General features: G+C 40.3%; 1 protein-coding gene across 1 annotated transcript in view; it reads right to left on the reverse strand.

The window, feature by feature from the left end:
• VWC2 (von Willebrand factor C domain containing 2) overlaps nucleotides 1–20,750 on the reverse strand; it is an 883,094-nt gene extending 862,344 nt beyond the window's left edge. The window contains exon 1 of the mRNA XM_077491782.1: nucleotides 19,859–20,750. The gene's annotated coding sequence lies outside the window, so the exon portion shown is untranslated. The remainder of the gene's footprint in view (nucleotides 1–19,858) is intronic.
• Between the last annotated feature and the right edge of the window lie 1,225 nt (nucleotides 20,751–21,975).

The following is a 21,975-nucleotide window of genomic DNA, read 5'->3' on the forward strand; positions in this document are numbered from 1 at the left end:
GCACTACCTAAGGAACATATTATTGTGAACCTATTATTGGAAAGATTATATAAAGGATGACCATAGTTAACTACACATAGGGGGTTATTTACGAAAGGCAACTCCACTTTGCACTACAAGATTATGATTTTGTCCTCAATACCTTTGAATTTTTTGAATTGTGTTGATACTTCACTTGTTTATATAGAGGATATACACATTGGGGGTTATTTACTAAAGGCAAATCCACTTTGCACTACAAGTTCAAACTACGAGTGCAAAGTGCACTTAAAATTGCACTGAAAGTGCACTTGGAATTGCAGTCATTGTAGATCCAAGGGGGACATGCAAGGAAAATAAAAAACAGCATTTTAGTTTGCACGTAATTGGATAATAATATCAGCAGAGCTTCCCCTCATGTCAGATCTTCCCTTCAGATTTACAGTGACTGTACTTCCAAGTGCACTTTCAGTCCAATTTCAAGAGCACTTTGCACTTGTAGTGCAAAGTGGATTTGCCTTTCGTAAATTACACCCATAGTCCATTAACGTTATTACATTTAGGAAAAGAATCATTTGTATTATATTATGATTACAGCAGAATAGGTTAATATAAAACATAAATACAATGTATAGGCATACCCCACTTTTAAGTACACAATGGGGTTTATTTACTAAAGCTGAAAAGTGTAAAATCAGGCTTACTTCTGCATAGAATCCAATGAGCTTCTAACCCCAACTTGTTCAATTAAGCTTTTGCATAGAAACCAGTGAGCTTCCATGTTTTATTACAAAAGCTTAATTGAACAAGCTGGGGTAAAGCTTTTTAGTAAATAAACCCCATTGTGTACTTAAAAGTGGGGTATGCCTGTATTAACCAAATAATACATCAATGGGTACCTGCCATGCTATCAATGTAATTTATTATTTGTGAAGTTCAACATGATTTATTTTATAATTACAGAAATATGCCCAAGGTTAGGTGAAAATGTCACACTGAAGTCCACTTTAATAATGGCAATAGTTTATGCAAGCAGTATCTGGCCCTTAGTACATGAATCTGGAAACATTTAACCAAGCACTGCATTTAAGACAGGATTCACAAAGAGATTTACTTAACAGAAATATTCCGCATTCAATCCATAGGAATATAATGTAGTCACAATTGGCATAAATACAAAGCTGTACTTAGAGTAAACCTGTCTCAAATCTCAGCAATTCACACTAGGCTTATGATGAAAAAAAAATGCATTAGCTGAGGTTAACTTCAGTGATCTTTGAAGGACTATAAAGTTTAATAAAATAGAAATCTCAAGTGCTTTTGTAAAAAGACAATCGTGGTCATGCCCCGAAGTTAATTAAGACCAAACAAGGCCCTAGACAGGCCAATATGTTTGGGTGCCCCTCCTCAACTCCCAAATCTCCTTTCATATGCACACCGAGTTTATTATATAGAATTACTTTATTCTCTAAAGGATTGAAATAGTTTTCTATAGTAATAGAAAATGGTTCTATATTAATCTTAAGCTATAACTGGCTGTAGCTTTTTCACCTTCTGTAGAAATCCTACATATTATAATATTTAATTACAATTTTTTAATTTCATTTGTATTTCTATAAGCAGCATCTGGTCCTTGCTTCATAAATCTGGAAAAATTCAACAAAGCACCACATTAAAGACAAGATTCACAAAGCAGTTTGCTTAACAGACAGATTTTGCATTCGATAATAGAATATAAACACTTTCAGCTTCTGAAAAATCCCTATATAGCTTAATAGAAAGAAAAATATTTCATACTCTGCATCCTTTTTTTTTAATGAACTGTAAGCTCTTCTACCTACCACTGTCTCAATCTGACAGTCTGCAGTGGTCAGCAGAGCAGTGGTAGTAATTATAACCTTAGGATCATCACTCTCTCTCTTTTTTCTTTCAAAATGCTTGATCAGTTTTTCCAATTTTCACCCAAAAATGCACTAAATGCTCCCAAAACTTTATATTTTCTGAAAACATACCTATGAAATAAAAATACAGTTTCCCACATATACTGTGTATGCCATGTTTTATGGGAAATATATATTTTTGTAGCAAAATACATTTTATTGCTAATTTTGGGTGCAGATTTTAAATATTATATAGAAAAAAAGTGCAGCACTATACATTAATAAACATGTGTGTGCCTCAATATATTAAAGTGCAAAAATGCAAACAATATCCATGGTGTAAACCATAAATCATGAAAACCAATAAAAAACAATCAGTCGAGTGCACTACAGCAATAGATTAAGCAAATGTCCAATATATCAATAGAGCACAAAATACAAATATCCATATTCTATGAAGGTTAATAAGTGACTTAAGTTCATAAACAAAATCCAGGTGTTCTGTGAAGTGAATCATTCATAGATAGTGGGGCATGAGATAGGCTTGACCACGTTAGACCACCACCACAGAGAGACAGGAGGCTTACCAGAAAGCCAGTGACTGCCCTTATTCGGGGGGGGGGGGGGGGTCATAAGTTTAAGTTTTACTTATTTATCTGCAGTCTGCTCTTCTATGCCCCTTGTAGTGCAGAATTAGGATAACATCATTCTTCATCTGTCAATAGCACAGAGGAGGGGGTGGAGAGCTGAAGTCAGGGCTCTTGCACACTGTGTGAGAGCTGATTGGAGGAAAGAGCCCCCCCCCCCCCCCTTCACACGGCGCAGGAACAAAGGAAGAATACATAGCCGTTTCCTAAATAGACAAGCTGTGTGCTGAGCTCCCTCCCTCCTCATAATATTATCTAATTTGTCTGGAAAACTTGTCAGAAGTGACACATGCTGACAACAGAGCAAAAAAAGCACCACAGAGAAATGACACTTAGCCCTTGTACACACGGTCGGACATTCCGACAACAAAATCTGTCTGATTTTGTCCGAAACTTGTGTTGCATACACACGGTCGGACAGAGTTGTCGGAAAATCTGATCGTGACAACGTTATTTCGTTACGACGGGACTACATTCAGGCTAGTAGCCAAAAGCTTTGGTCTAGGAATTTGATCTGAGCATGCGTGGCACTTTGTCTGATCGGAATTCTCTACACACAATCGGACAAAGTCTGATCGGATCATATTGTCGGAAAGTTTTATAGCCCAGCTATATCGACGGAAACAGTCCGATGGAGCCCACACACAGTCAGATTACCCGACAACACGGTCCGATCGGACATTTTCCGTCGGAATGTCCAACAGTGCACAAGGGCTTAGAGTTTTGGAGATAGACAAGTACCCTCTACAGCTATATTTGCTTTGTTCAGATTTCATGATTGAGGTTTACAGACATTTAAAATTCTGCACTACAAGGGGATGTAGAGAAAAGCAGACTGCAGATTACCAAGTAAAACTTATTTAGGAGGATTTTTTTCATATGTGTATAATCTGAGGATATGCACGTTACTGGTTATATGAGAACGTTTACAACTACTTTAAAGGATTTTTATATTTTCCATATCACTGTCAAAGCTAGATCCCCCTGCCCCCACATGCACAGACACTGTTCTTTTTTTAATTTTTGTTTTTGCATTATATAAGGTTCCCCATAACAGGGGACAAGTTTCTATGCCATTTTGGTTACAATAAGTTTACTAGCAGTGTCCAAAGTGCTAGGCATGACCATAAATAATTATGGTGCCCTATTGATTTTGATGCAAATTCAAAACTCTGTCTGTTCCACTTAGCACAGTTAACATACTGGTAAATAGTATGCAAGATCAATGCAGTCAGTCAAATCCAGGGGTATTGGAAATATATCTGGACTCTACTCATTATTATATATTAAAGCGTTCCAGCTGTAAAAAAAATAATAATAATAATAAAAGTCAGCAGCTACAAACACTGCAGCTGCTTTTAGTAAGGACACTTACCTGTCCAAGGAGCCTGAAATGTCAGCCCACCGGAGGCGATCCGTCCCACGCTGCCCAGGAGGCAGCGGGGGAGAAGAGCATGTGATGCACTGGGCCGTGGTGATGCTGGGGCCTAAGTACACAAGGTACTTCATAAAAGGTAAGTAGGGGAAAAAAAAAAACCTATTCAAAAACAAATGGTGGAGGGGTTGTCATCCCTTTAAGATAAAGTTGTAAAAGTGGGTGGAACTCCACTTTAACACATTTCCCTACTGGTATCCTTACCTTTTACAATCTAGTACACAAAACTACACATTTTTGAAAAGCATCTGTATGTTCATAACTATTTAATCAGTTACAGGTGACTAGAAATCTGCATTGCTTTTATCATATTGGTAATTAGAGGTGGGACAAACACCCCCCAGTTTGGTTTGTGTCAGAACTCTCGAACATCACAAAAGTTTGAACTCCGAACCCCATTAAAGTCTATAGGACCCAAACTTCAAAAAATCAAAAGTCCCCATTTTGAAGGCTTAAAAGAAAGTTATTGGCCATAAAAAGTGTATGGGGGCCTAAGTAGTGCCCTGGGGGACTTGTACCAGTACAAAAGAAACTTTAAAAAAAAGATTGTTTTTAAAGGAGCAGTGATTTTAATGGGGGGTCCCCTTAGTCTTCCTGTAAAGTGGTGCATCTGTACCGTCTGCAGATAAACTGACGTTTACAAAGAATTTAAATTGCTGCCAATACAATACCATTGCCAGCAATACAAAAATGCTTAAAAAACAGCATCAGGCTCTCCCCCCCATCCATATCAGGCCTTTTTGGTCAGGTATGGATTTAAAGGGGAACCCCATGTCAAAATAAAAAAAAACGCCCCCCCCAAAATCCATACCAGACCCTTATGCAAGCATGCAGCCCAGCAGGTCAGGAAAGGGGAGGACAAGCGCTCCCCCTCCTGAACCATACCAGACCACATGCCCTCAATATTGGGAGGGTGTTATGGGGTGGGGGGTCTGCCCCCCTCAAAGCACCTTGTCCTTATGTCAATGGGGCAAGTTCCTCTTCTCGACAACCCTGGGCTATGGTTATTGGGGTCTGTGGGCAGAGGGCTTATCTGAAACTGGAAGCCCACTTTAACAGAGGGGGCCCCAGATCCCACATTGTACCCCTACCCATTTGCCAAAAAAATGTCAAAAAGAAATAAAAACACACACACAATTGCTTTATTAAAAATAAAATAAAGTCCCTCGATGTAGCTCCATCGTCAATCACAACAACCATCACCGCTGGACCCGAAAAAAAAAAATGCTCAGCCATCTGACAGTTTTTAAATGGATAAGGGGTGGAACCACCTGGTGACATCACCTGGTGGCACCACCCCAGCGATTGATGATGGATCTATATCGGGAGACATTTTTTAAATAAAGGAATTGTCAAAACCTGTGTGTGTTATGTATCCTCTACTCATTCACCCCCCCATGGGGGGGGGGTCAGGATGTGGGGGCCCTCTTGTCAAAGGAGGCTTCCAGATTCCGATAAGCAGACCCCCACCACCACAGCCCAGGGTTGTGGGGAAGAGGCCCTTGCCCCCATTAACATGGGAACAAGATGCTTTGGGGTGGGGGTGCTAACTCATCTCCCCCTTTCCTGGCCTGCTGAGCTGCATGCTCGGATAAGGTTCTGGTATGGATTTTGGGGGGGGGGGTGCCTTTTCTTAAGCAGGGAAGGGGTAGCTAGTCAGAGTTGATTGGAAGATGGATGGAGCCAAATGCAGGACTATCTTACAAAAAAAACTGTAAAGGCTCGTACGCGATTGGATTTTCTGATGGGAAATGTGTGATAACAGGCTGTTGGCAGAAAATCCGACCATGTCTATGCTCCATCAGACAATTGTTGTTGCATTTTCCGCAAACAAATGTTGAATAGCAAGTTTGTTAAAAACAATGTTTGTTGTCAGATTTTCGGAAGCAAGGACGAGCTAGAAACGGTCAGTCTTGTAAACTAGCATTTGTAATAGAGAATTAACATTTCTGACGTAGCAAATTATGAAAACTTGAAATGCAGCGCACATTCTCTTCTTCTTTAATGGGATAATAATGAAGCTGCTTTGCTGATGATACAGATGGAGTTATTGCAAACAAATTTTCAAAGGCTTTTTTTTCTAGTGATACCAAGAATAATATTATTATACTTTTTTTTTTCTTTTTTGACGCAAGTTACCACAAACCCATCATCCCGTATTTTTTAAGATCAAAGATACAACTATGTTGGTGTCCCTTGTCAATTTTACATTGTATTTTTTAAATGTAACTGCCTACTCCCAAACTGTAATTTGAAGTAAAACACATAGGGGTTTATTTACTAAAGGCAAATCCATTTTGCACCGAAAGTGCACTTAGAAGTAAAGTCGCTGTAGTTCCGAGGGGGATGCGAGGAAAATAAAAAACAGCATTTTAGCTTGCACATGATTGGATGATAAAACAAGCAGAGCTTCCCCTCATTTCAGATCTACCCCTTACATTTAGAGCGACTGCACTTCCAAGTGCACTTTCAGTGCAAAGTGGGATTTACCTTTCGTAAATAACCCCCATAGCCAAGTATTATTCTCCACAATTTTTTTTATTGTGGATTAATTGTGCATTGTGCATTAAAAAAAAGAAAACAAATAAAATTAGACATGCTATCTGCCAATACAACTGCATTCTATGCATCCAAAAATCTTGAAAATATACCAAATCAAATCATTATTCAACCAAAAAAATAATGTCAAAGCAATAACTCCAAGGCCAATAATAAATAACACGTTATCTCCTCCAATTCCGCAACATGTCTGCTTGACGAACAGTAGCAACATGTCTGGTTAACGAACTGAAAAGCACGAAATGACAGTTTGGGAGAGGCCAAAATTGACAAGGGACACCAACATAGTTGTATCTTTGATCTTAAAAAAAACTACGGGATAATGGTGTTGTGGTAACTTGCCCAAAAAAAATGAAAAAAGCATAATAATATTATTCTTGATATCACTAGAAAAAAAAAAAGCCATGGAAAATTTGTTTGCAATAACTCCTTCAGTATCACCAGCAAAGCAGCTTTGTTATTATACCATTAACCTCCCTGGCGGTATGATTATTTCAGATTTTTGGTGCTGAAAGCAGTACCATTATTGTGCATGGAAATTTGGCGTTTTATATTGTAGGCCTGTAATTCTTAGGAATAACTCATTTAAATCTCTCCAAACCAGAGTCTAGTTGACATCCCGGGTATGATGAAGTTTGAAAAATAAAATCATAAATTATAATATAATAAATAACTATAAATAATTATACCAAATAATAATATAATACAAATTATTCAATAAAGTAATCAAATCAAAACCACTGAAATGTGTTCAGTTGCAGAATTGTCGCTGTCATTACTTTCAGTGTTTGATGACGGATCTCCCCACAAATCACTATTGCTCAATTCTGCAAGTGATTCTAATTTATTATCGCTGTTTTCTAGCTGGTCTAAAACCACTTTTGATGTAAAGGGACAGTATTGGTTGCTATGGACAATCTCCACTTTCTAGGCAGAAATAACAGTATTTATAATATAAAACTACATGCAGGGCACTGGACAAACCACTAGGGACAAAGGGGATGTGAAATAATTACATACAGTAAGGTAATCTGTAAGATTACAGTGTACTCTATGTATTGTGTATGTTTCACTTTTTGAATTTGGCGCCGTTCTCTGTCCCTGTGCATCGTAACGCTCACAGGTAATGGAGTCCGGCTCCGTGATGAATCGAGCGGAGGATGAGCCACTCACACTGTGGGGAGACATCGCAGGATCCAGGGGACAAGATAAGTAAGCTCTTCCTGGATCCTGCGATCCAACCCCGATCTAGCTCAGGGTTACCACTTTTGGTTCTGAAATTCCACCCTGAGCCAGACTCAGGAATACCGCCAGGGAGGTTAAAGAAGAAGAGAATTGTGCACTGCATTTCGAGATTTCATAATTTGCCATGTCACAAATGTTAATTCTCCATTATGAATGCTAGTTTACAAGACCGACCACTTCTGGCTCGTCTTTGCTTGCGAGCATGCGTGTTTGTACTTTGGACTTTTGTACGGCGGACTTGTGTACATGCGCTCAGAAAATCCGACAACAGACATTTGCTCTCAGAAAATTTTACATGCTATCCAACATTTGTCCATGGAAAGTTGGCAAACAATTGTCCGATCGAGCATACACGATCAGATTTTCCGCCAATCGCCTGAGCTACAATAGAATGGTTTAGATCAAAGCATTATCATGTGTTAGAATAGCTCAGTCATATTCCAGATCTAAATCCAATTGAGAATCTGTGGCAAGACTTGAAAATTGCTGTTTACAGATGCTATCTATGCAACCTGACACAGCTTGAGCTATCTTTCAGAGAAGACTGGGCAAAAATTTCGCTCTCTAAATGTGCAAAGCTGGTAGAGTCATACCCAAAAAAACTTGCAGCTATAATTGCATTGAAAGGTGGTTCTACAAAGTATTGACTCAGGGGGGCTGAATACAAATGCACTCCACACTTTTCACATATTTATTTGTAAAGAATTTTGAAAACCATTTATAATTTTCCTTCCACTTCACAATTGTGTGCCACTTTGTGTTGGTCTATCACATAAAATCCCAATGAAATACATTTACATTTTTATTTGTAACATGACAAAATGTGGAAAATTTCAAGGGGTATGAATACTTTTTCAAGGTACTGTACAATTTCTTTGTAAAAAAAAATCTGTGAATGTTCATGCATGGACCAGTAGAAATTGTCTAAGTTCACCCAAAATAGACTGCACATGTGCAGTTCGCTGATTCATAGTTTCATAGTTTCATAGTTAGTAAGGTTGAATAAAGACACCAGTCCATCCAGTTCAACCTGAGTGTCTACAGTTGTCCCTATCCCTGTACATTACACACTCACATCGGTCCCTACCCTCAAGGAGCCCACAATCCAAGGTCCCCATTCATATACTAGGGCCAATTTTGGACAGAAGCCAATTAACCTACCTGCATGTCTTTGGATTGTGGCAGGAAACCGGGGTACCCGGCGGAAACCCACGCAGGCACAGGGAGAACATGCAAACTCCAGGCAGGTAGAGTCGTGGTTGGGATTAGAACCAGCGACCCTTCTTACTGCTAGGTGAGAGTGCTAACCACTACACCGCTGTAAGCTTCGGGATGAGCTGTATCATGCCTATTCTCACATTCCTCTGCTTTTCTCCACCCTCCTCCAAAGTTCAGCTGCAGCTATACAGTGGAGCTAGCATCTCTCCATGAAAACCATGAAACCAGTCTAACCTGCCTAATGCTGCTGTGTCAGGCTCTGTCTTGGCAACAAGGAAGGAGACAGGTGAGACTCACAACAATGAGGGCCAGGGTCATTGTGAGAGAAGAATCACTTGATATCAGTAAAATCTTCCTTACTGTGTGCTGTCAATGCTGGAATTAATAACATTTGATTAGAATAACCAGTTGGCAGGGCAGCCACAGAAAGCTGTATTCCTTTTTCCTCACTAACTCATTCACTGATCTTTTTTCAGATCTATACATGGATTCCAGCATGAAATTCCAAAACTTGAGGGCCCTTGACAAAACTTAATGTGGTTGTAAACTCTCCAACCCATCTTCAGCACATTCTAATCCTCATTACTAAAGCTACTGATCGCTGCCTGTAAAAGTCTCCTCACTTGTATTGTCTTCTTGCAATCCGCCCTGTAATTTTTGCTGAAGTCACCAGCGCATGCACTCCCTGTCCTTTGATTCACAGCGCACTCTGTGTGCTATATCCCCAGTGGCAGCATGCCGAGTCCACGAGTTTCACTGTCTATGGCCCGGCTGTGAAGACTCTTGAGACTGAGCATTCATTCACAGGTTCCTGGTTCTCCCCTTGTGACCATGTGACGTCACACAGGGAGTAAACCAGGGCATAGAAACTCCTATCGCACCTGGATCTTTTAGCCCCTTTCAACGGCATGTATTAGGAACAAATCAACTTTTTTTGGGGATCAAGAAAGAGGCTTGGTAACACGCTATCGCACATGCATGAGATTACAGAAGGGGAAAGCAGGAAGGGCGGAAATTACGTACACAGCCGACTCTGAAAATAGTACCCAAGATGATGCCACTTTATCCCAGAAAACTTTTTTTACAAACTTCACAGAAATAGTAAATTAGAATCATTACTGCATACATTATACTATGTAAAGATTGCAAAGAAGTGTATATAACTAACTCAATGAAAACGCTTAATAAAAAGAAAAATGAACACTTTAACAATATGATTAGTTTGCTAAATCAATGTGTAACATGCATAATTGGCAAGTTTTTTGCCTATTCAAATATTTCTTTCACCTTTTGTTCTCATTCTTTGTTGCATATATATATATATATATATATATATATATATATATATATATATATATATATATATATACCCTGGAAGGACAGAGCATTGCCACCCTTTAAAGGAAAGCATCTCCACAAGGACCCTAATGCTGGACTATAGTTAATTCTGAAAACTGTAGTTTTAAAAATATTTAAATGATGTTAAGTTTTAACATGTTATAGCCTATAAGACACTTTAGCAATTGGGTTTTATATATACTTTAATATTATAAGGACTGTGGTACATAAAATTTTGAAGATCTCAGTTTGAATTTATGTTTTTTTTTTTTGTTTTTTTTTTATTCATGAGTGTTCTAAACACCATGTTGTATGTGACATAGTTCTGACCAACGTGTCAATTGTCTCAACAGTTGCTGGTTTTGATCCCTTTGGCATGCTCATACAAGATTTCCAGTAATGGAAAAGTAAAACATTTTTTATAATGTTTCTTTGTCCAGTGGTTTATATGTGTCTGTGAGGCTATCACTTGTGGTACAGTAACTAACAGTATTTTTTAAATTATCCCTGTTTCAGTTTTTGACACATTTTGCAATTAGCTTCTTCTGAAAGGGGGTAATGTATTTAAAACTATATATATATATATTTATGGTCGAAGCCCTATGGCCGATACGGATATGAACCAATAGACTTTACCATAAGATTAACAACATGAAATGGACCTGAAGTGTGCCCTGGTCTGATGGTCGGTATACCAAAATAAGGGGGCATACCCTAGATTAGAAATTAATATATTGTGAAGAGAAATGAATTTGAGAAATGCCCTGAAAAGGGGATGGGAGGGTGGGTGCCGCGCACCGGAAACCGACAAAGACCACAGGCGAGCGGGCTGGTTAAATACCCTCCGGGCTCCTCCCATAAATTCAGGCCACCATACTGGCCTTCCTACTTATGGTCGAAGCCCTATGGCCGATACGGATATGAACCAATAGACTTTACCATAAGATTAACAACATGAAATGGACCTGAAGTGTGCCCTGGTCTGATGGTCGGTATACCAAAATAAGGGGGCAAAAACATTCAGGTAGGGGTGTAGTTTTATTCGTTTTAGCTTAATTAGATGAGCGAGTTTGGTGAATGCTTGTGCCACTTCCACACAAGGATTGGAGATGTACTGGGCGAGGTAGGCAGGGTTCCAACTGCTTAGTCTCTCAATGCCGTGACTTGGGACCCAGGCCAACATGCTGCCAAGGGTGCTCAAATACTAAAGAGTGACCACGGTATGGACCGGGGTCGAGGTGTAGGCTGCGTAGAAGGACCTAACTGAGAGCGGTCCTGACCTAGCTTCATCAACAAGATCAACCTCGGCCCAGTTGTCGGTGGTGAACGCCATGGCCTGTCCTGTCTTGACATGACCCCAGAGTCGAGAGGCTGTCATGACCGGGTATAGCTTGAAGAGGGAGGAAGTCCAGGTAAACCCGGGGTTTAGGAGTATCCCTGATGCCATGGTTCTGTAAGCCAGTGATGGCCAAAAATTGCAGCGAAGCCTGTGGAGGCTGCGGCATCTGTCACTACCAGGGGTGACATGGCATCTTAGATGGTATAAACATCGCTATACCAATCCATGCAGTAAGGAACCTTCCGACATAGATAGGACTGCTAATGCTACGGCATCTAAATTAAGGATCTAAGAGGGGTCCTGCGTCCGTGAGAGGGAGACCAGGAGGCGTGACATAAAGATTGACCCTGGGGGATGGCCCGTATTGTAGATTTTGACCATTCGTCAGGTGGTGTCTGTGTAGAACTTGGCTGCCAGTGCTACTAACGATAAACTGGGTAGGCCGTGAAAACCACAAAGGGCCCGGTAGATGGCCGCTTGGACGACTAGACTGGGGAATGTGCGAGGATTTTATGTGTCCCTAAAGATGGCAGATGTGATGGGCGAGTGTATGCCGTTGGCTATGGGCTGATGCCTCTAGATGCCTCGTAGTGGGGATCTTACTGTATGGGCCGTAAAGACAGATGGCTCTCCGGGTCCTGAAATGATAAGAAATGCTGAACGCTGGCTAGGTATAGCCTGACTGTGTAACAAAAAGAAGCCAGTTGCGTGTGTCAACACGATCCCGGTGCAGGACGGAAGTTGAACTCAACTGTCCTAAGGGAGAGATGACAGACAGGGAACGGTGAATGGCCACAGAAGACAAGTGGCCAATTAAGTGCTGCTGAAAACAACGTGTAGCCAGTTTGTGGGCCACTGAGAATGTGCTAGCAAAAGAATGATTGCAAGAAGTCATGCTAAGTCGCAAGCCTTGGCACGATTGCAAAAGTTGTGTTTAAACATGTGCTTGCGACAATGGCACGGGAGTTTGTCACTGGAGATGTGTTTGTAGTGACTCTGAGAAATTTGTGTACCGCATGTGCTTTGCGAAGACTGCAGGAGTTGTGCTTGAACGTGTGTTTGGATGCGTGCTTGCAACGATTGCAAGATGTAATGCCAAGATGCGTGCTTGCAACGATTGCAAGATGTTATGCTAGGACGCGTGCCTGCCACGATTGCAAGGAGTTACACCAGGATACGTGCTTGCCATGATTGTAAGAACTTATGCCAGGATGCGTGCCTGCAATGATTGCTTAGCTGTTATGCCAAGATGCGTGCTTGCAACGATTGCAAGATGTTATGCTAGGATGCGTGCCTGCAACGACTGCAAGGACTTCCCCAGGATGCGTGCTTGCCATAGTTGTAAGGAGTCATGCCAGGATAGGTGCTTGCAGCGATTGCAAAGAGTTATGCCAGGATGTGAGCCTGCAACGATTGTAAGGAGTTATGCCAGGATGCGTGCCTGCAACGATAGCAAGGAGTTATGGTAGGATACATGGGTAGCCAGGTTAAAAAAGACAGAAGTCCATCCAGTCCCACCACAAATCAAAATAAACAAAGTATCGCACAACCCAACATACCCAATTCTACACCCACAGCTGATCCAGAGGAAGGCAAAAAACCCCAGCAGAGCATAGTCCAATTTGCTACAGCAGGGGAAAAAATTCCTTCCTGATCCCTCGAGAGGCAATCGGATTTTTCCCTGGATCAACTTTACCTATAAACATAAGTACCCCGTTATATAATGTACATTTAGGAAAGTATCCAGGCTTTCCTAAAGCAATCTATTGAGCTAGCCAGAACTGCCTGCTAGCAATGATTGCAATAAGCTTGTGCCTGGACATCTGTTTGCAATGATTGCAAGAGGTCCATGCTTGAATGCGTGTTTGCGATGATTGCAAGAGGTCTATGCTCGAATGCGTGCTTGCAACGATTGCAAGAAGTCTATGCTCGAATGCGTGTTTGCAACGATTGCAAGAAGTCTATGCTTGTATGCGTGCTTGCAACGATTGCAAGAAGTCTATGCTAGGATGCGTGCTTGCAATGATTGCAAGAAGTCTATACTTGGATGCATGCTTGCAACGATTGCAAGAAGTCTATGCTTGGATGCGAGCTTGCAACGATTGCAAGAAGTCTATGCTTGGATGCGTGCTTGCAACGATTGCAAGAAGTCTATGCTTGGATGCGTGCTTGCAACGATTGCAAGAAGTCTATGCTTGGATGCGTACTTGCAACGATTGCACGAAGTCTATGCTTGGATGCGTGTTTGCAACGATTGCAAGACGTCCATGCTTGAACGCGCGCTTGCAACGACTACAAGAAGTCTGTGCCTGGAACATGTTTGCAATGATTGCAGGGAGCGTATGCTTGGGTGCATGCTAGCAGTGATTTGCAAGAAGTTGTTTCTTGGATGTGTATGGAATGAATCCGATATGAATTGGTCGAACAAACCGAATCTTATATGAGCCGATTGCATGAAATTAATCTGACAAAACTCGTTTTAGCGTGTATGAATTTAATCTAATATATAAGAGACTGTGGAGAGTACAGGATGAACCCTGGTGCGAATCAATTTGCCGCTGGGGCGACTGGAATTGAAACGGGTTGTAGCGTGTATGAAAATGAAACTGGCACGAATCTTTGTAACTATATGTAACAAATCCTGATAGGAACCGATCGTAAGATGTATGAAAGGAAACCAAGATGCATTGGATTGTGCGACTATCAGGGGGAGTAGTAGTGAGGTGAAGGTTTTAACGAACGAATCGAGACCCTTGGCTGAAATTCGAAGCACAAAGGATCGATCTATAGTGAGTGTCGGACTTGGAGGAATGACAGGCAACATGCGAACGATACCTGTAATGCTGACATGACGGGTACGAACCAATGTATTGTTGGTATGAGTGGATTAGACTCAAGTGACAAGAGTGCGCAGTGAATGAGTGAAATGTTTGCTGTGACATAGGCTGATTGCAATAACCGACGTTTCAGACGAAAAGTGATGAGATGAACTGTGGAGCATGTAACGAAATGCGACCGAGCCAATTCGGAACAAAACAATTGGAGCACACCGGAACAAATCGGTGCCTCACGGATGCGACTGACTCGAATCGTGGCACGGTATATGACGGTCAAATTAATGAAATATGTGTTATGACAGAGGCATAAGTCGATCGTGCCGCGACTGCCACTGATGAGGAACCGGACCCTGGAGTATGCACTGAAATTAGGTTAAAGCACTGGGGCACACCGTAACGAATCGGTGCATAACGTATGCAACCGGATTCGAAACGGAGTGTGGTACGTGGCGGCGAAATTATTTTGATTGCCATGACAGAGGCACGAATCGATCATGCCGCTGTTGCGACTGACCGTTAACCGTGTACGCTCTGGAGCATGTACTGAAATGTGGCTGAAATACCTGGGGCGCGCCGAGACGAATTAGCGCACGATGCGACTGGATTCGTATCGGAAGCGTGATACGTGACAGTGAACCGATTTCCCATGACAGAGACATGAATCAGAGAACCGAAACCTGCAACCAACAATGAATCATGACTCTGGAGCATGTACTGAAATGAGGCCGTAACAACTGGGGCACATCGGAACGAATCGGTGCATCATAGATGCGACTAGATTCGAATCGGAGCGCGGTAGGTGACAGTGAAATGAGTGACAAAAGTTTGCCATGACAGAGACCCGAACCGGTCGTGCCGCGATTGCGACTGACAACGAACGGGACTCTGGAGCATGTACTGAAATGAGGCCGAAAATACCTGGGGCCGTTCGGACGAATCGATGCACGGGGATGCGACCGGATTCGAACTGAACGTACTATGTGACAATGAAATGTTTCCCATGATAGAGCTACGAATCGGCGAGGACGCAACCTGCGACCGTCAACGAACGGGCTCTAGAGCATGTACCGAAATGAGGCCAACGCAACTGGGACACGTCAATCGAACCTGCGCGTTTTGAGAAAAGCGACTGGTTTCGATTCGAACGTAATAGGTGAGGTGAAATGACTCCCATGACAGAGACCCGGGTCGTTTTAACAACGAGCGGGCTCTGGAGCATGTACCGAAATGAGGCCGAGCAAGTAGGGGCACACCAGAACGAAACGGCGCATTTAGCGAATGCGACTGGATTCGAATCGGAGCGCCGTGCGTGACAGAAATGAGTGAAATGATGAAATGACCTACGTGAGCCAGCTATGGCAGAGGTACGAGTCGTTGTGCAGTGAGACACGACTGGCAACGATTTTGACTGTGGAACACGGTAACGAGACTATATAACAAGTACTAAAACAGTGCAGTTTTTTCCTACCAGCAATATCTACCGAAATGACGCCCGTGAAATGAAGGGCGCTGCGAAATTGGAGCGTATTGAGTGATAACAACCGGTATCATAAAGAGCGATTCGATATTTCAGGTTTTAACGACACTAAAAATAGTACAGGAAGGTCAATCGAGACCCTTACCTGCGGCAGTCGAGCTGGCGACGTTGTACAGAGCCGGCGACGTTGTACAAAACGAACGGGAAAGAAAACCACGAGAGAGACGTTTTGTCCGAATGGAAACGAAACACGAGCCGTCGGCCTAGTGACGTAGTGCCGCGCACCGGAAACCGACAAAGACCACAGGCGAGCGGGCTGGTTAAATACCCTCCGGGCTCCTCCCATAAATTCAGGCCACCATACTGGCCTTCCTACATATTAGTGCCATACCATAGAGAACAAGGATGGGCACCCTCTGGTGGGGCCACAGGGGGAAGCATGCACAAATGGCTGTCATCTAACTTACACTGTACTTTCTTATACTTCACAGGTGATCCATCTAAGTGTTGGCAGGTTTATTTACATTCATACCCCCTATATACATAACACATGATGTGTTAATTACAAAATGTATCAAAGACTAAGATACTTCTCCTGCACTGTACTATACAAAATTGCATTTACATAGGGATAAGCATAGTTCTGATCCCAAAGGGTCTAGGTGTATGGCAGTGACTGTCAGAAATATATATGAGGTGTTTTAAATATTTGGTAGAGGCTGGCTACCAGGGATAACAGAAGGCCACATTACATAGGCCTTATTTTAGTGATTATGTCTATGTCATATGATGTGCTTTTATTTTTATTTTGTAAGGATTGTATGATGCAAAAGTATGATTAGGTTTTATATAAATACGTCTTACTAATCGTTGGCGCCAGAAAAGGTCCCATTGAATAAGCAAATAAGGTTTGTCAAAAGTTATTAAAATGTGTCAAATAAATCTCACATATGAAAACAGTTGCGTGACATAAAGATGTTTATCAATATAGGTTCTCTCAATGACAGAACACCAACCCAAAACATTAAGGAATCAAAAAAGGTGTTGTAAGGATGTACAAGTATGTATGTATTTAACAGGTGCATAAAATATGGGTACCTTAGGAACGGTACTTTCAGAAATGTACCTAGCAGTCAGTTTTATCTTCCAGGTAACTTATGGAAATAAAGTCATAGAACAGTTAAGCAATGTTGTAGAGATAAGGGAGTCGTCCCTTGGGCTGTCTTATCTTATGTAATATTCTGAGGAACATACTCTAGTATTGGTTCCCGTTCATAATAACAACATCACACCATTTGTCTCATGGTTTATTTAGTGCAGTGCTGTTGGATAAATCATGTTTTCAATTTAGCCAGTGATAGATTATCAAAAACATTCTTCTGTATAGGTAATCTATCATTTTCTTTTAAAAACAACCTTGACAAGGGCATGAACACTTGAATTGAAAAAAAGGAAAAAAAATATTTAGAATGCTTGTTGAACATATTTGAACTCAGTTGAAAGTTACCATTTTGTTCAGAAAATGTTACTCAACAAGCAGAGAACAGAGTAATGCCAAATCATTTTGCTCAAGATTTACTGCCCTCTATATCCACAGATTTGTGAGATCCTTGATATATTTGTATGCTCTTGTTTATATTGATAATTAACCTTCAATTACGGTAAGCCATATAGTAAATAATTATTAGATTAAAAATGGGAAATATTTAATACATAAGCTTCAATTTAGATTACTATGAAATAATTTATATCCACCCTTTTATGAAAATATCAGCTATTTTATATCAAATGTAGAGAAGTTGAACAGGGTATTACAGTAAAATATTATTTTGGATGTTAGGTGCCAAGCATGTTTAGAAATGTATTAATTATAGCATATAGTGTAAATTCTTTAAATGTGAGCATGCCACAAGCCAGGCTCTCAAAAACTGAAATGAATCGTTAATATCATTTCCATATATTGTAAGGGAGAAGCAAAGAATTGTGGTGTTATCTATAGATAACTTATTTTACAATCAAGGTCAACAATTCAGACAACCATAAAATGATCAATAACTTGGTAGTTGTAGTGTGTACAATATGCATGTACATTTTATTTTTAATTGTACAAAGTTCTGTAAACTTTGTAACAAAGGGGTGTGCTGCAACTACTACTACTGAAATATTTGCCACTACCAATGATGTTACCTTAACAGTAGTATCAGAAACCTTTAGTTTCTCAAGTATCTCTCCTACCATGACTGCTACTAACATTGTATAAAGTGATTGTATGGTCACTCTTTGCACCTCCCCTTTTAACATCCACTTTATAAACTGTGTGCAAGGAAAATAACGACTTTAATATATCCAAGTATATCTGGATAAAAAAAGTATGCTTTTAAACCAAATTATATTTGCTATTAAACGAAAAAAATCAGCTACTAAGATGCAATATAATCATTTCAGGACCATGGAGAGCGCAAGAGGCACAACTTATTATCAAGACGAAAGTGTAGCACTTCTCTGATATTTATGGCACCAGCTGTGAGCAGGATTGTGTTTTTTGTTCTCTTTCAGCATACTGTGGTATTTCAGCATACATAAATACACGCGTAAATAAAGAATGACATTAGTTAAAATGTACTACTCTCCAGTCATGTTCATGGCAGCTAAAGACAATAGTGAATCTGATCTCAGTGTCATTGGCTCATTAGTAGACACAATGTATGGCATGAATGTTATACGTATATTACCTAGTAAGCTATAACGCTACAATTGTGTATAGAGGTAAGTTGTATGTAATAGACTATAGCACTGATCCACATGAAAGAGATTATTTGATTAGAAACTCTTGTGGTGCCTATATCCTTCCTTCCTGAATAGTGCAGTAGGATATGAATTAACCTTTTTTCTGCTAGAGTACAGAAGGGCATACAGTACTTGTAGCACCGCAGCCACCAAGCGATCTTGCCTTACAGTCTGTTTTAAAATTCTAGCTAAATGCTGTCTTGGTATAATCAACAAGTGTCTCTGTCAACATTCAGTGTGAAAGCAGTGCCAATGATACATGACTGTCATTTTAGTAATTTCAGTTGAAATCTTAGCAGCATATCTGAATGATGACTGTAATACAAGCAACAAAAGATGTTGACTGTAGATTGGTATCATTTACTGTTAACATACAAATGTTCTAATGTCAGTGAAACCAGTCAGACATCCACTTTCCTTTCTGCAGTAGATGGGGGAAGCTAATAGCTGCTCTGTTGCTGAGTTTCTGCACGTTTGCTCTTTGGAAGCTTCAATAAATTTGTAAAGAAAGCTATTTATTCACACTGTCCCCTGTACAAAATTACCAGTACTGCACCTAAAGGATAATAAGAGAATGTAGTTATAAATAATACTTTGGTGTTAATAATGATCAACATTTTGCCTATATTAAATGTTGCCTTCTCCAGTAGGGTACTTAAGGATGCACTAGGTAAATTACATGCTGCCTGTGTAATCTTCACAGTATCTATCTATTCTCTTTATTGTTTGCATGCTACAGCCAGCGTTCAAGTATACGGACACGAAACAACACACTAGCTATGATCAACATGTTGTTCATTATAATCCCACACAAACACAGCATACATTATTAACTATAAGACACATGCAGTACAACCGAAGCTAATTACAAAAAGCAGGCAGTATAGTATATAAAAAAAATACCTGATTCTGATATTAAAAATCTAGCGTAGAAATTGCTTTTAACGTGAGAATCCTTACTACTAGCCTTCATTTAAAAAGTGCCAACATAATATTTTACCCTAAACAACAAAATGAACATGTCAAATATAATCATTAACTGACATCATGTTTTGTATAGTAGGGTTTACAGTAATGCTGCCAAAAAATCCCAGCACACCCTTTTTAAATTACTAACCAGTTAAGAAAGAAGGTCCCAATTCTGCTAATACACGTGGGTCTTCCTGTGGGTGTGATAAATCTAAAAAGAAAAAAAAAAAAAAAAACTTCTCTTTTCTGTTGCTTTTCCTGCTTCCTTTTTATAAAGCTTAGATTAATTGGAAACTTTCTGAGGTCATCCTTAAAAATCATAAGATGAGATCCTTATCAATTTGACATAAGTAGATAGGCAAGATTGTTTATTTTCCTGCATGGATCTTTGGAAATACAATCCTCTTAAGCTGTGTATAGATCTGTCATCTCATCATTGAAAGTGGATGCTCCCCAGAATCTTGGTGCCATTATCTCTTCTTTTAAAATGGTAAGCAGTGTCATATCGCATAGAGAATCAACATCATCTTCAGGTCAGTCGGGAAAGCTGGTCTGTGCGCTGCATTCCTGGCTGTGCTTGCAACAGCCCATGATTTATGGTGTCCTTCCTGAGATGAAACTGTAGCTCGCTGTTCCTTTGTCACCTCCCTAGGTTCAGATGTTTAGCGTTCTGGATGACTGAAAAAACCAGTGACCCAAAATGTAAAGTCCAGTAACTCACTAAAGGAGCAGGAGGATCAGTCTGACACTGCCAGACAAGCTGTCAAGTGCTGTGTTGCCAACTCACTTAATCCTGCTGGAAAAATCATTTAGCAGGGATTTTCCCTGTGCAACAAATCTACCTACTATATCTTCTATAACATCCACTAGGAAAGTGCCTTGAATATAGTCCTTTAAGAAATCTGACAGAATGAATTACAATTCAAAAATGCACACAATGAAAGTGTTTTGCATTTCATTTAAATGCATGAGCACAACTGAATCTATGCAGGGAACAGCACATAAGATCTATCTGTCTCTATTGAACTCATGAATCTGGAGCTCTGGCTGGGAGAGAATCAGGAGGAGGGAGATGGGAGGTGCTGGAAGGGGATTCTCTCTGCCTATGCATACAATAAGTCAGAAGACATCTTCTCTAAATAGGGATTTCAAAGCGTTTCTGAATCTCAAGTTGTATGATTTCACAGACCACAGAGAATGGAAAAAAAAAAAAACAACAGAGGCTTAGAGGCCAGAAGGGGAAGCTGACTATCCTTGCACTGTAAGCAATGAATCAGGTCACATCTCTACCTGCATTCAGTCTTCCAATTTCTATTTTCCAATTCACTAGAGGGTCATTTTTTTTGTCTACTGATTCTTTTTAAATCTAAGTCCCAGGCTACACACCTCCTCAGAAAAATTGCAAACACATCATGATCTTAATTTTACTTTTTCATAGTTATATTAGTATTATTATTATCATATCATCAATAATAATAATATTATATAAAAACATAAAATACTGAGAGCAGAAAAAGAGCAAACAATCAAGTGAAGATAGCTAAAAAGTTTATTATAAATGGACACTGATTTTCCCTCACAGGTGTGTAACAACAATTCTATTACATTTGGCAATGACTAGTGATCAGTGAATATGCTTATCTGATAGACAGGTGGGTTTGGTGAACACATTACAAAAAAAGTAAACCCCATTTAAGTCAATGGGAGGAGAAAATAGAAAATTGTATACTCACCTTTCCATAATATTCCTTTATTGATGCATCTTCATGACAGCACACAATAGGTTGTGCCTTTACCCCCTCAACCTGATAGGACTGGTTAACTATAAATCCGAGACAGATCCTGTCGCAGCATTCCCAATAACTCTCATCATTTGGGTATGAATCTGTATTCTGTCAAGAAGATGCACCAGGAAATGCAAATTCCGAAATTGTGCGTAATAGGATATTTGTACTCACCGTAAAATCCTTTTCTCTGTAGTTCACTGACTGACACAGCTCCTTTACTTAGACCATCGGGTTGTTACACCACCTTCAGGAGAGGATTAAGGAGAACATGTTAACATTTACAAAAAAAAAGAGACCTTTCTAGTTCCGCCCAAGGGGTGGTCCCTTCAGTAACAAACCCCCAGCCTGCATACTGCAGCCTCAGTTTTTTTCTGCCTAGTGAAGGAGAAGGACCTAGGAACCCTGCGGGACCATCGGTCCATGGATTTTTTCTGCAGAAGTTTGCCTTTTGCTCAAAATTAAGATCCTGTGATCTTCT

Source organism: Lithobates pipiens, unplaced genomic scaffold (assembly GCF_037356315.1).
Source record: "Lithobates pipiens isolate NorthernLeopardFrog02 unplaced genomic scaffold, aLitPip1_a1.2 Scaffold_19, whole genome shotgun sequence".
In the NCBI taxonomy this organism is placed as follows: Eukaryota; Metazoa; Chordata; class Amphibia; order Anura; family Ranidae; genus Lithobates; species Lithobates pipiens.